Source organism: Rhinatrema bivittatum, chromosome 9 (genome assembly GCF_901001135.1).
Source record: "Rhinatrema bivittatum chromosome 9, aRhiBiv1.1, whole genome shotgun sequence".
Taxonomy (NCBI): Eukaryota; Metazoa; Chordata; class Amphibia; order Gymnophiona; family Rhinatrematidae; genus Rhinatrema; species Rhinatrema bivittatum.
In genome coordinates this window covers 267201174-267216834 of record NC_042623.1, presented here as the reverse complement: position 1 = coordinate 267216834, position 15661 = coordinate 267201174, and the positions used below count along the sequence as shown (strand labels likewise).

Below are 15661 nucleotides of genomic sequence, written 5' to 3'. Positions count from 1 at the left end.
AGATGAGAATCTTACTATGAAAACATATATCAATAAATTAATCGAGGCAGGTTATGCCAAGTTATGTACATTACATCGGCTGAAACTTTTATTAACTTTCAACGACTTCCGAACTGTATGTAAACTCTAATTTTCTCAAATCTCGATTACTGTAACTCCTTATTTCTCAGTCCTCCTGTATGTCTCTTAAAACCATTACAAGTAGTACAAAATATCTTAGCAAGACATTTTTATTAAGAACTAGGAAATTTGATCACATTACACCCTTGCTGATTTCACTGCACTGGCTGCCAGTACAATCCCTAATCTATTTTAAAGTATTAACATTAACATTCAAAATCATTCATTCGAGTAACACTGGTGTGATAGGTGTGTCATTGCAACCATACACTCCGCAGCGAACACTAAGATCTCAAAATAAAGGACTACTGACTGTCCCCACAATACGGAGCACATACCTGAAGCATATAAGGGATCGTGTGTTTTCCATAGCGGATCCAAAAGTTTGGAATTCCCTACATGAGATATCAGATGGAAAGAGATTTAAATGTGAGCTAAAAACATGGCTTTTCAAAAATGCATACAACCTAACTTAGAAACATCAGAATGTAGAGATCTACAATAGCAAGGACAAGAGAGATTATTTGATGCATGAGGAACAAACTTAATGAGAGATTGTAAAAAGCTCAAAGTACCGACTAATATGTGAAATTTATTTTAATTTATTTTCTGTACTTATCATCGTGTGACCTAGATCATTAGTTAATATGTATTGAAACATTTCATTTGATAGATATTAATGCCCGTTTATGAATACTACCTCCGTAACCCGTCTCTATTTGCTGATATATATTGTGATCATTACATGGAACAACAGTATATAAAATGTCTAAATAAATAACATAAAATAAATAAATATGATATATGAACATTCATACAAACAAAACATATGTATTCAACCTTTGAATACAGCAACGAAAGCCGCTTTATGCTAGAGTGAGTGCATTCTACTAAATTGCCTTCCTTTGGCTGATTATTTGAACCTTTTTACAAATCTAATTCTTGGTGTGCCCCATTGGAGCTTAAATGCCAGCTGTGGTGAGAAGGCACCGTCAGTGGCATGTCCAGGAGGAAGACAAGTGTGGTCACACACTGAGGGAGAGAGCATCGTCCCTGCTGCAGAAATACAGACACCACGTGATAACTTCTTTTCTGCAGGGAGTTTTCTATCTGATAACGAGTCGCCATGGCTGAGGATGGTCTAAGAAGGCTTTGTAATATGAATTCCAGGCCAGGAATGAGGGGGCATGCCGTTGTCCAAGAGCCAGGTAGAATTCAACAAGTAATTAAGCCTAAGTAAATAAATAAACCTGCCCCCCTATAATAGGGCCTGCTTCCTACACTCTTCCCCCAGGCGCTTCTCAGATTTCCAATATTTGCCCTGTTAGTTTATTTAGGGGGCGTGGATATCCTGCTTTTACAAATTAAGCCCACAGCGGGTTATAGCAAGAAAATCCAATACAGCTACATCATTTTTATTAACAACGCATAACACTGGAACACACAAGCGTAAAATAGTAAAACAGATCCAAGGTCAATATTGACCCAGTTATCCCAATAATAAGTCACACAGCTCCACCTAAAATGGCTGGCTAAGTAGCCAGGTCTTAACCGTTTTCCGGAGGAGAGAGAGCACATTGTCCTGCCTTGCCTCTAATGGCATTGAATTCCATAGAGATGGTGCAGAGAACCAAAACGCTCTGCTGGGAGGACCTAGGTAAACCTTAATGGCTCAAAGCGCTGCAGCAAATTTCTCAGTAGGTTGGATCTACCGCATTTAAATAAAAAAGAAAAACAATGCAAGGAGCTTGAACTTGACTCTTTTTTTCTCCAGTGTCACTCTTAAAATGGGGGTGACCTGATCACCGACTCTTTGACATTAATAATCTTGCTGCTGCTTCAACCCAGTTCAGTTGCTCCCACTTCTGGCAGAATGCTGATCTCAAGAGTCACTTCTGGTGCAACTCGCTGACCAGCCATTAGGTGTTGCTCAAAAAGCAGGACCTAATCAGCTTCCTTCCCTATTCTAGGAAGAAATACCGTAATGCTCCTGTTAGATAAATAAATAAGTAAGAGGCAGATGCAGGAAATCTGTGGATGCCCCCATCCAAGCTAGCCCGAATACTATATGATTGGGGAGGGTGAAGGCTTGCAGTGCTTGGTGAATTGGTCATTGCACCATAGTACTGCTCTCTCAACCCTGATCAGAGCGAGGAGCAGTTGTAGGAGTGAGCGGGGAATGGAACCAACGTTTGCTGCCATGTAGTGCAGCAACTTCATCCGTGCAGCCTGGGCTGTACCTAGGAAAGTGAGTTTACCAAGCTGGCAGGGCGGCTACAGACTTCCTGCTGCAGGAATGACTTAACTGCTCAGGGTTAGCATTGGGGGTTTTTAATATTAATGACTAACAATTGACAGGCCGATGCAATACGATGCGAGCAGAGATCAGGCGCCCGTGTTGAGAGCCTGTTTTCCTAATGCATGCACATCCTCGACCCTCGTGCCCGGTGCAATATTCTAATGAGAATGAAATCAAAGCAGCGTACAAAAAGGGTGCGCGCTAGGGAGAAATTTGCGTTTCTGGCTCTGAAAAGTATATTGTATGGGGCACTTGGACATCTAAATTGTGCATTCCTAGCAAAAGTGCATCGCTTCCATGAAGCTACAGAAATCTGCAACGTGGGTTGCTTACCAAACGGAAAGGAATCGCCCATGATTTTTTAAGATGTCTTTTAGCTAATCAACATCTCTGCTCCACTAACCCCTACATACATTTTTTTTAAATTTTTGTTTTAACCACAAGTAACTAAATATTATACTAATCTCTCTAAACCACCCTACCCTACAAAAGGCACATTTATCGCAACACAGAGGACCACAGTTTTTTATGTTTCTCATGAGCCCTAGACTGCGAGCAAACTTTACTCCACCTCCGGAGAAGGAGTAAATTTTCCAGCATAGAAAAAATGTGTGTTGGGTGCCCAGTCCTTGGTGGCACTTTCCCGCCTCGGACGATAATAGCCAGAGCCTTCATGTACACGGAATTTAAATGCTACGGTCACTATCCGATATGTTTCCCTCATCGGAGGATAATAGCCAGTGCCTTCATTTGCACGGAATTTAAATGCTACGGTCACTATCCGATATGTTTCCCTCATCGGAGGATAATAGCCAGTGCCTTCATTTGCACGGAATTTACATGCTACATTCACTATCTGATATGTTTCCCGCATTGGAGGATAATAGCCAGTGCCTTCATGTACACGGAATTTAAATGCTACGGTCACTATCCGATATGTTTCCCGCATCGGAGGATAATAGCCAGTGCCTTCATTTGCCCGGAATTTAAATGCTACGGTCACTATCCGATATGTTTCCCGCATCGGAGGATAATAGCCAGTGCCTTCATGTACACGGAATTTAAATGCTACGGTCACTATCCGATATGTTTCCCGCATCGGAGGATAATAGCCAGTGCCTTCATTTGCACGGAATTTAAATGCCACGGTCACTATCCGATATGTTTCCCGCATCGGAGGATAATAGCCAGTGCCTTCATTTGCACGGAATTTAAATGCTACGGTCACTATCCGATATGTTTCCCGCATCGGAGGATAATAGCCAGTGCCTTCATGTACACGGAATTTAAATGCTACAGTCACTATCCGATATGTTTCCCGCATCGGAGGATAATAGCCAGTGCCTTCATTTGCACGGAATTTAAATGCTACGGTCACTATCCGATATGTTTCCCGCATCGGAGGATAATAGCCAGTGCCTTCATGTACACGGAATTTAAATGCCACGGTCACTATCCGATGTGTTTCCCGCATCGGAGGATAATAGCCAGTGCCTTCATGTACACGGAATTTAAATGCTACAGTCACTATCCGATATGTTTCCCGCATCGGAGGATAATAGCCAGGGCCTTCATTTGCACGGAATTTAAATGCTACGGTCACTATCCGATATGTTTCCCGCATCGGAGGATAATAGCCAGTGCCTTCATTTGCACGGAATTTAAATGCTACAGTCACTATCCGATATGTTTCCCGCATCGGAGGATAATAGCCAGTGCCTTCATTTGCACGGAATTTACATGCTACATTCACTATCCGATATGTTTCCCGCCTCGGAGGATAATAGCCAGAGCCTTCATTTGCACGGAATTTACATGCTACATTCACTATCCGATATGTTTCCCTCATCGGAGGATAATAGCCAGTGCCTTCATTTGCACGGAATTCACATGCTACAGTCACTATCCGATATGTTTCCCGCATCGGAGGATAATAGCCAGTGCCTTCATGTACACGGAATTTAAATGCTACGGTCACTATCCGATATGTTTCCCGCATCGGAGGATAATAGCCAGTGCCTTCATGTACACGGAATTCACATGCTACAGTCACTATCCGATATGTTTCCCGCATCGGAGGATAATAGCCAGTGCCTTCATGTACACGGAATTTAAATGCCACGGTCACTATCCGATGTGTTTCCCGCATCGGAGGATAATAGCCAGTGCCTTCATGTACACGGAATTTAAATGCTACAGTCACTATCCGATATGTTTCCCGCATCGGAGGATAATAGCCAGGGCCTTCATTTGCACGGAATTTAAATGCTACGGTCACTATCCGATATGTTTCCCGCATCGGAGGATAATAGCCAGTGCCTTCATTTGCACGGAATTTAAATGCTACAGTCACTATCCGATATGTTTCCCGCATCGGAGGATAATAGCCAGTGCCTTCATTTGCACGGAATTTAAATGCTACGGTCACTATCCGATATGTTTCCCGCATCGGAGGATAATAGCCAGTGCCTTCATTTGCACGGAATTTAAATGCTACAGTCACTATCCGATATGTTTCCCGCATCGGAGGATAATAGCCAGTGCCTTCATGTACACGGAATTTAAATGCTACATTCACTATCCGATATGTTTCCCGCATCGGAGGATAATAGCCAGTGCCTTCATGTACACGGAATTTAAATGCTACAGTCACTATCCGATATGTTTCCCGCATCGGAGGATAATAGCCAGTGCCTTCATTTGCACGGAATTTAAATGCTACAGTCACTATCCGATATGTTTCCCGCATCGGAGGATAATAGCCAGAGCCTTCATTTGCACAGAATGTAAATGCTACGGTCACTATCCGATGTGTTTTGCTTAGGATGCGCGTTATGGGACGCACTAATCTCCTGAACTGCATCAGATGCTATGACCGTGCGCCCAAAACGCGCATCCAGCTGTGAGGGAAGCTGTGCGCCGGGCTGGGGGCACGCGTAATTGCAGCGGCCTGTCAGTCAGGAAGGCTGAAGAGGTGCTGGTAAACCCACCAGCCCTGGCGAAGACTGTGTAGGTCTCTAGTGGATTATTTTTTTCTGTTTCTTCTGATGTGTGCTGAATAATTTCTCTTGACAGCGAAGGCTTAAATTAGCAGCATTTTAAGGCCGGTGAAAGCCTGGCGACACTGGAAGCATTCCCTCTTATGGAGAGGAAATCCAGTACAGTTGGGGACATTGCCCTGCGAGCCGCATGCTCTCTGTGGGATTGTTGAGGACAGTGACCTGTCGCCTACCGGTATGCAAGGCGCTGGCACCCTGTGTATTGTGAGGGAGCTGTGACCTGTCGCCTACCGGTAATATGCAAGGCGCTGGCACCCTGTGTATTGTGAGGGAGCTGTGACCTGTCGCCTACCGGTAATATGCAAAGCGCTGGCACCCTGTGTATTGTGAGGGAGCTGTGACCTGTCGCCTACTGGTAATATGCAAAGCGCTGGCACCCTGTGTATTGTGAGGGAGCTGTGACCTGTCGCCTACCGGTAATATGCAAAGCGCTGGCACCCTGTGTATTGTGAGGGAGCTGTGACCTGTCGCCTACTGGTAATATGCAAAGCACTGGCACCCTGTGTATTGTGAGGGAGCTGTGACCTGTCGCCTACCGGTATGCAAAGCGCTGGCACCCTGTGTATTGTGAGGGAGCTGTGACCTGTCGCCTACCGGTAATATGCAAAGCGCTGGCACCCTGTGTATTGTGAGGGAGCTGTGACCTGTCACCTACCGGTAATATGCAAAGCGCTGGCACCCTGTGTATTGTGAGGGAGCTGTGACCTGTCGCCTACCGGTAATATGCAAAGCGCTGGCACCCTGTGTATTGTGAGGGAGCTGTGACCTGTCGCCTACCGGTATGCAAGGCGCTGGCACCCTGTGTATTGTGAGGGAGCTGTGACCTGTCGCCTACCGGTATGCAAGGCGCTGGCACCCTGTGTATTGTGAGGGAGCTGTGACCTGTCGCCTACCGGTATGCAAGGCGCTGGCACCCTGTGTATTGTGAGGGAGCTGTGACCTGTCGCCTACCGGTATGCAAGGCGCTGGCACCCTGTGTATTGTGAGGGAGCTGTGACCTGTCGCCTACCGGTATGCAAGGCGCTGGCACCCTGTGTATTGTGAGGGAGCTGTGACCTGTCGCCTACCGGTATGCAAGGCGCTGGCACCCTGTGTATTGTGAGGGAGCTGTGACCTGTCGCCTACCGGTATGCAAGGCGCTGGCACCCTGTGTATTGTGAGGGAGCTGTGACCTGTCGCCTACCGGTATGCAAGGCGCTGGCACCCTGTGTATTGTGAGGGAGCTGTGACCTGTCGCCTACCGGTATGCAAGGCGCTGGCACCCTGTGTATTGTGAGGGAGCTGTGACCTGTCGCCTACCGGTATGCAAGGCGCTGGCACCCTGTGTATTGTGAGGGAGCTGTGACCTGTCGCCTACCGGTAATATGCAAAGCGCTGGCACCCTGTGTATTGTGAGGGAGCTGTGACCTGTCGCCTACCGGTATGCAAGGCGCTGGCACCCTGTGTATTGTGAGGGAGCTGTGACCCGTCGCTTACCGGTATGCAAGGCGCTGGCACCCTGTGTATTGTGAGGGAGCTGTGACCTGTCGCCTACCGGTAATATGCAAAGCGCTGGCACCCTGTGTATTGTGAGGGAGCTGTGACCTGTCGCCTACCGGTATGCAAGGCGCTGGCACCCTGTGTATTGTGAGGGAGCTGTGACCTGTCGCCTACCGGTATGCAAGGCGCTGGCACCCTGTGTATTGTGAGGGAGCTGTGACCTGCCGCCTACCGGTATGCAAGGCGCTGGCACCCTGTGTATTGTGAGGGAGCTGTGACCTGCCGCCTACTGGTATGCAAGGCGCTGGCACCCTGTGTATTGTGAGGGAGCTGTGACCTGTCGCCTACCGGTATGCAAGGCGCTGGCACCCTGTGTATTGTGAGGGAGCTGTGACCTGTCGCCTACCGGTATGCAAGGCGCTGGCACCCTGTGTATTGTGAGGGAGCTGTGACCTGTCGCCTACCGGTATGCAAGGCGCTGGCACCCTGTGTATTGTGAGGGAGCTGTGACCTGTCGCCTACCAGTATGCAAGGCGCTGGCACCCTGTGTATTGTGAGGGAGCTGCAGCACTGCCGCAGAGCAAACTCCTAGGCAGCTCCCAGCAAGTATTAGAGGGGTGGGAATTTGACCTGATAAATCAGCGCCCTTTCGGTATAATTGCATCAGCGTGTGCTTCTCTGGTAAATCAGCGCCCTTTCAGTGTTGTTGCTGCTGCAGTGTGTGCGTCTTTGGTAAATTGGTGCTTTTCTAGTGTTATCAGCGCAGTGTGCACTCCTTTGGTAAATCAACATCTTTTCAGTGTTATCAGTTGCCTGTGAGTGTGGCTTCATGCATGGGTTTTTTTTTTAATTTTATTTATTTTTATATTCCACTTTTCACACTTTTTTTTTTTTTTTCAGCGCTTCATATGTTCTGACCAAGATTATTCTGCCTTTCTCACAACTGTCCGGGTGTCCCATGCCTGAATCCCTATAGAAAACCAGTACTGGAGGAGTCAGGATGCAGAGGATTTGAGGTAGAAAACTAGTACTGGACTTCAGTTGAGAGAGGTTTGCTTGGTGAGCTTGGGAGGGACAGACATTCTGCAATTGCCTCTTCTGTCTCTTTCAGTTGTATCTATCAAATCCTCTAAAGCCTTTGCTGGCGTACCTGGGGCAACTGCTGCAGAGCGTGTGGGGCATGTGGGAGACTAACTAGGGCGCGTGCTCCAGTGTGTGCGCAGCCTGCAGGAGGTACCCGGGACAGTCGCTCCAGAGCATGCGGGAGTGTACCTGGGACAACCGCTCCTTTCTCCTGCTCCCTGTTCTGAGGCTGCCTCCTGGAAATGATGCAGCAGCAGGGTAATCTGTGAAACATCTGCCTGGGGCGCTGGCTGACGCTTCCTTTTAAAAGTTGAATGCACCTTGGACAAGAGTCAAGGGAGCTCTGTATAAACAGCCCGTAGCAGAGGGAGGTGTCTCCTCGTCTCTGTGAGGGAAATGTCAAGGTGATTAGAGAGGGATTCTGTGTTTGTGCGTGCAGGGAGGGGTGATGACCTTCACCCAAGGCCACCCATAGGAAATGTGCAGCCCCTCCTGGCTAGAAGCAGCCAGGAAGGGAGAGACCTGTGCTGAGCTCGGCATAGTACAGTTCCAGCTGGACCACTGGCCCCCATCTATCCATCCTTCCTGTCTTGGTCCCATCTCCATTTAATGGAGGCTCTGCAGGGGAAGTACCCGTCAGCCTGGCGGAGGGTTGGCCTGCGACTTAGGAGAAGAAATAGACTCTTCTCTGCCCCTGACTCTCTGTACTTGGGAAAAACACTTGAGCTCTCTGAGAGACCATTGGAAGCGAGGTGTTTGTCTGAATCTGACTTTCCCAGTCACTAAATGGACACACAAGCAGGTTTATTTGCTTTATTTACCTCACTTCATAGTGCAGATCCGTTTGTCATTGAGGGTGCATTAGAAATAACAATCAGTGAGGGATTTATGGAGTCTGTGTTGTGCCCCCTTGGTTGCAGGTGGCTGTGACCTATGCTGCTCACCTCCTTTCTCTACACAGCTCCAAGTCTGGGCAGAATGGTGGCCTCCGCTTCCACACGCCGGCCCTCGTGGCGTTCCCGGCAGCCATCTTTCATGCGGGGTCACTTAGGCACGCGCGCGCTCCTGCCATCCTTTTAACTACGTCATGGCGGGAACCTCGGGGGCGTCCCCACCGCATGACGTCACCCGCTCACGATACTTAAACCCAACCGACCATCTGAGCTACGAGTTAGCAAGGAATCTCGTCCTGCCACTTCCGCTACCTTGGGGCTTCCTCACTGATTACTGGGTGACCTGGGTACCCGCTCCTCGGGGGCCTTGCCACACTCAGGGTATCCGCTCCTCGGAGAGCCAACTCTCATTTCAGTGAGTGCCTGCATCATCGACCTCATCTACTCCTGCTGATCCTGCTCCAGTCATCCTCGGGGCTTTGCTACCTCTGCCTCCACCTTCTCGGTGTGAGTACTATAAAAAAAAAAAAAAAAAAAGCTTGTTTATTTAAATAAATAAAAATAAAGAAATAAGTACTATACCTTTGTGGCACGGATTCTCGGGAAACCCCGCTTGTGGACCACTACCGGATCCATCGTGTCTTGTGCGTTCTACCAGCAGCTTCCAGCCTACCCCGCGCTGTGGACCACTACTGGGATAGCCAGCACAAGCCAGCCTAGATAAGGTATTCACCCAAGCCAGCCTAGATAAGGTATTCACCCAAGCCAGCCTAGATAAGGTATTCACCCAAGCAGGCCTAGATAAGTTATTCACCCAGGCCAGCCTAGATAAGGTATTCACCCAAGCCAGCCTAGATAAGGTATTCACCCAAGCCAGCCTAGATAAGGTATTCACCCAAGCAGGCCTAGATAAGTTATTCACCCAGGCCAGCCTAGATAAGTTATTCACCCAGGCCAGCCTAGATAAGGTATTTACCCAAGCCAGCCTAGATAAGGTATTCACCCAAGCCAGCCTAGATAAGGTATTCACCCAGGCCAGCCTAGATAAGGTATTCACCCAAGCCAGCCTAGATAAGGTATTCACCCAAGCCAGCCTAGATAAGGTATTCACCCAGGCCAGCCTAGATAAGGTATTCACCCAAGCCAGCCTAGATAAGGTATTTACCCAAGCCAGCCTAGATAAGTTATTCACCCAAGCCAGCCTAGATAAGTTATTCACCCAAGCCAGCCTAGATAAGGTATTTACCCAAGCCAGCCTAGATAAGGTATTTACCCAAGCCAGCCTAGATAAGGTATTCACCCAGGCCAGCCTAGATAAGGTATTCACCCAGGCCAGCCTAGATAAGGTATTTACCCAAGCCAGCCTAGATAAGTTATTCACCCAAGCCAGCCTAGATAAGGTATTTACCCAAGCCAGCCTAGATAAGGTATTCACCCAAGCCAGCCTAGATAAGTTATTCACCCAAGCCAGCCTAGATAAGGTATTTACCCAAGCCAGCCTAGATAAGGTATTTACCCAAGCCAGCCTAGATAAGGTATTCACCCAAGCCAGCCTAGATAAGGTATTCACCCAAGCCAGCCTAGATAAGTTATTCACCCAAGCCAGCCTAGATAAGGTATTTACCCAAGCCAGCCTAGATAAGGTATTTACCCAAGCCAGCCTAGATAAGGTATTCACCCAAGCCAGCCTAGATAAGGTATTCACCCAAGCCAGCCTAGATAAGGTATTTACCCAAGCCAGCCTAGATAAGTTATTCACCCAAGCCAGCCTAGATTAGGTATTCACCCAAGCCAGCCTAGATAAGGTATTCACCCAAGCCAGCCTAGATAAGGTATTTACCCAAGCCAGCCTAGATAAGGTATTCACCCAAGCCAGCCTAGATAAGGTATTCACCCAAGCCAGCCTAGATAAGGTATTCACCCAAGCCAGCCTAGATAAGGTATTTACCCAAGCCAGCCTAGATTAGGTATTCACCCAAGCCAGCCTAGATAAGGTATTCACCCAAGCCAGCCTAGATAAGGTATTCATCGGGACTCTCCGCGCTGCGGAGTTCTACAGGACTGATCAGCTGATTCCAGCCTCGTCTGCTTGCTCTACAAGATTGTTGCTGTACAATAAAGTTATCTCTCTCTCTTGCATCACTGCTGAAGACCTTGCCTGTCGGGGTAAGGGCCACAGGGCTCCTCCCTGTGGGTGGAGTCTTTACTCGCCTCGACCCAAGGCTCCACTATTTAGTTCAAGTCACACCGAACATAGCAGTCTGGAGGAGAAGTGATGCAGACCTGGTGTTTTAAGAGTGTCACATCAATGGATGTTGATAAACATATTAGTATTAAATATGCAAACATCAGTTGTGCTTTGGGTTTCTAGATCTTCTCTTCTAGAAAATCTTTGTCATTTGATTCCTGATGATATAAAACTGCAAGTTGATACACTAACCAGGAATTTGGGTATATTTTTGGATTCCAAGTTAACATTAAGCCCTCACATCAGTTTGGTTGCCAGACTGACCTGTCTTAACCTTTTGCTAATAAGAGGTTTGACATATTTGTATTTCTAAGGATGATTTTAGAGCTGTTGTGTAAGCACTAGTATTAAGGTTGAGTACTGGAATTCTCTGTATGTTCAGTCACTAAGGTTTTGTTAGCTGTTTTACAATTGGTACAAAATGCAGCAGCAGTACGAGTTACAGAGACAATATTACACTCAGTCCAAATAAAATTGCATTGCTTGCCTGTACTGGAAAGAGCTCAATTTAAGTTACCGTATTTTTCGGGGTATAGGTCACATTTTTTTACATCCAGCTTGGAGGGTGCAGCCTATAGAAAGGGGCGATTTATTTATGAAATTTAAAAAAAAAAAAAAAAAAGGATTGCCACATTTGTTTAAGAATTTTTGGAGAATGGCAGATCTGCCTGTGTTCTGAAAGCATTGGTTGGTGAGCCCTGCCCGGGATGTATTAGGCGTGGTGCTGTTTGAGGACACATGGACGCAGGCAGCGAGTGCTTTTAAGAGGATTCTGGACTGTAGTGGAGGCATTGGAATGTAAGTAGATTTTTTTTTTTGCTCTGTGGGGGGGAGCGAGGCTGATAAATGTTTGGCGGTTTCGGGTGAGTATTGCGTGTCCTAATGGTTGGGTTGCAACCTGTATTAAACGGTGACTTATTTATTAACTTTACAAGATTTTTGCCATTTTTTTTCACTAATGCGACCCATACTCAGCAGCGACTTATAATGTGAAAAATGCGATACTTCCGATCATCCATAAAACTCCTATAAAGAAAGTTTTATTTTGTCCTATTAAGTTTTTGGTTCTGCGAATCTCTGCATGTCTCTTGTGATTTTCAGATCAAAATTTACGTGTTCCGTCTCCTTGTAATTATGAGTTACAGGAAACATGGGCCAGAAAGGGGGGCTGGCAAACCAAGAAGCCCGAGGCTAGTGCTGCCTGCGAGGTACAGGGAGGGTTTAATAATGCAAGAGAGAGGAAGAGGTTTGCATTTCTCATGCAGAGGTGAGCGGGGAGCCAGCAGAAAATCAGATCCAGATGTGTGTGTGTGGGGGGGGGGGTCTTTCCTCCCCAGCCTAAATGCACCCCTTCTTTATAATGCGGCTAAAAGTGCCCGAGTTATGAAAACCCAAATATACTTTTAGTATATTTCTAGTGAACCGTTTTCAACCAGGCTAATCTAGCCTTTTTCCTATGATGGCAGTGTCCTCGAAGTGATAAAAGCTTTTATTGCCAGAATGCAAGCCAAAGGAGCCACAGATCGATTTCTTGTGCAGACCTTTTGGGAAGGAAGAAATGCTGGTTATTCATCAGCTGTTAGGGTTATGGGAGCAGTTGACATGTGTCCTGTTTCCCTGCTGAGTTCAGGAGCTTTACTGAGGTTTTGGATATGTGTGGCCGGGGAAATAGTGTCGCTGCCGCTTCCCTCGCTGTCTCTGAGCCCCCCCCAAGACATCTGGAGCGCATGACAGCGAGCAGTAAGAAGACCCTATGCATTGAAATGCAAGGGTCCTGGCTGCACAGCCACAAACTGTTATTGACAGGAACTCTGGTATAGCAAACCCTACGCACCGTCATTTAGTATAAGAGAGGCCTAGCTGACTTATTGAATCCAGAATGGCACAGCCCTAGTTATGGACCCTATAATTTAGCGTTGAGGTGCACCATCTTAGTTCTGCAGCCTATAATTCCATGCAGAAAGGCCACGTCCTAGCTCAGTACCCTATAATTTCATGTGGAAAGGTACATGTCTAAATTGGTGAAGCGTGAGCCGGTGTATTTTGTGAAAATGTATCTGAAATAGGTCTTGGAAAGTTGGCGTTGTCCAGGAAGTTGACTGGCCATTGCACTATTGTTTTTATAAGGTCAAAATTCCCCCAAGGCTGGCAAAGAGATTCCAGGTTCCGTTCATTAAGGAGCCTCTCCCTGTCCCGTCCCCCCCCCCCCATCACTACTCGCTTTGCATCTGGCAGAAGAAATAGTCATTAGGATTAATTTTGTTTTCGCGGGCAGCCTGGGGTTTTTCCATCTCCTCCTGTGCTCGGCATCGAGAGCCAGCAGGAAAGGGCACACGTTCCACTTCTTCATGGCACCGGGAGTTTCAGCTTTTAAGAGACTGACATTGACCCGTCCCTGGGAGAGCATTTTACCAGCACGGGAGCAGGGGTCACTGCCACGCCTCCGGGAAATGGCCCCATTTCTGCTTGGTGCCCTATTAAATCTTTTCTTATTGACATGTAGAGTACTAGCAGCTGGATTTTTGCTGAAGGAAACTTAACAAACAAAAACAAAAAAAACAAAACCATAAATAAACTTTCAGGGTTGTCCTCCTTTGTTTGGAGCAATCTATGAACATCCGACGAAGGGACCATGAACTATAACATCATTTTTGGTCCAAGAAATAACCAGGAATTTGGTTTTCCCCGTTCATGTGAATGAGCTTTGAATTCATTTTGCTTCATTCTTTCAAACAGCTTCTTTGTAGGGGAAGACCCAGGTACTCACTGTGCCTTGCTGCACGTGAAGGAGTGGCACAGAGCCGCTCACCGCACGCCAGCCAGGGCTGTGATTGACTGCAGACGGTGCTTGGACTGACAGCAATGGGGAATCCAGATCTCCCATTTACCCACAAAGCAGGTACAGCGTTGGAGGGCTGGGGGGCATGTCCCTCCTTGGGGGCTCTGAAGGATGCATGCCTCCTTTGTGCTGGTGATTTTAGGTAGTGATGAGGTCACCTGGCCAGCAGCAAGATGAAGGGGGAGTCTGGTGAGACCACAGACTCGTTTCAGGAAAAGTCCCGAGTCCAGGACTCCCTTCTGCATGACCTTCAGTTCCCTGTGCCTCTGGGACTCCGTTGTATTTATTTATTTAAAACTTTTCTATACCGTCGTTTAGTAGTGCACCATCACAACGCTTTACAGTCAGGCACAAATAGGTTTGGTTTGGTTTCTAAATTATCCATAGGGTGCCAGGGTTCTATGGTTACATAGTTCAATCATATACTCTAAATGGGTTGTGGTTACCATTTCTGATTGTTAGGATAACCATATGTTTATACAGTCTGTCTAATTTAATACTTAATTATGAGAAAAATAATAAAAATTAGCAATTCTGCTTTTAATAGGTGACTCCCTGCTTTGTGTATGTGTTGTTATTCAGCGACCTCACTGTGAAAGGCTTTTTTGAAGAGCCATGTTTTTAGGCCTTTTTTGAAGAGCTTTAATTCTTTCATTAGTCTTAGTTCCAGGGGTAATGTGTTCCATAATAATGGTCCTGCCAAAGATAGTGCTCTCTCTCTAACTTGGGTCAACTTTGCTGTTTTGACTGAGGGTATGCTTAGCAGAGCTTTGTTGGCCGATCTGAGATTTCTTTGAGGGACATGTAGTCATAGTGCGGTGTTTAGCCAGTCAGCATTTTCGTCATTTATTAGTTTATGAACTGTGCATAGTGTTTTAAATTGCACTGTCTGTTCTATTGGTAGCCAGTGTAAATCTGCAAGTGTTTGGGTGATATGATCTCTTCTGCCTTTATCAGTAAGTATTCTGGCAGCTGGGTTCTGTAGTATTTGCAGTGGTCTGATAGTAGTATATGGTAATCCTAGGAAAAGTGTGTTACAGTAGTCCGTGCTGGCAAATATTAATGCTGTATGAAAGTGCTGGCAAATATTAATGCTGTATGAAAGTGTTCCTGATTTAATAAGGGTTTTAGTCTTCTAAGGACCATTAGTTTGGCGTAGCCTTCTCTCGCTTTTATAGATATGTGTTGCTTAAGGCTCAGTTCCGTGTCTGTAATTACTCTTAGGTTTCTAGCTTTATCAGTTAACACTACTGATTTGTCATTTTTAAGTTTGATGGGATTTTGAATTCTTTCAATGTTTTTTCGTTCCAGATGTATAAATTCTGTTTTTTCAATGTTGATTACTAGTTCCATTTTGGTTTAATAGTTGTTTTATTATGTCTAGGTATAACATTGCAAAATTCAGTGTTTTTTCAATAGATTCTTCAACCGGTAGGATTAATTGAATGTCGTCGGCATATATGTAGTGTATGATTCCTAGCCCAGCCAGTAGGTGGCAGAGGGGGAGCATATAAATGTTAAATAGAGTTGCCGAGAGTGCTGAACCCTGGGGGACTCCTGTCTTTAGTTCGATCTTGTCTGATATTGTGTTTATCTGTACCTGATAAGATCTATTGTTAAGATAGGATATGAACCATTCAA

General features: G+C 46.4%; 1 protein-coding gene across 2 annotated transcripts in view; it reads left to right on the top strand.

The window, feature by feature from the left end:
• The window catches only part of SLCO2A1 (solute carrier organic anion transporter family member 2A1), a 127673-nt gene that overhangs the window by 16227 nt on the left and 95785 nt on the right, over window positions 1–15661 (top strand). The window contains exon 2 of one of the 2 annotated variants that reach the window (XM_029615267.1): window positions 7858–7973. The exons of the other annotated variant lie outside the window; for it this stretch is intronic. The gene's annotated coding sequence lies outside the window, so the exon portion shown is untranslated. The remainder of the gene's footprint in view (window positions 1–7857; window positions 7974–15661) is intronic. 2 annotated transcript variants of the gene reach the window in all.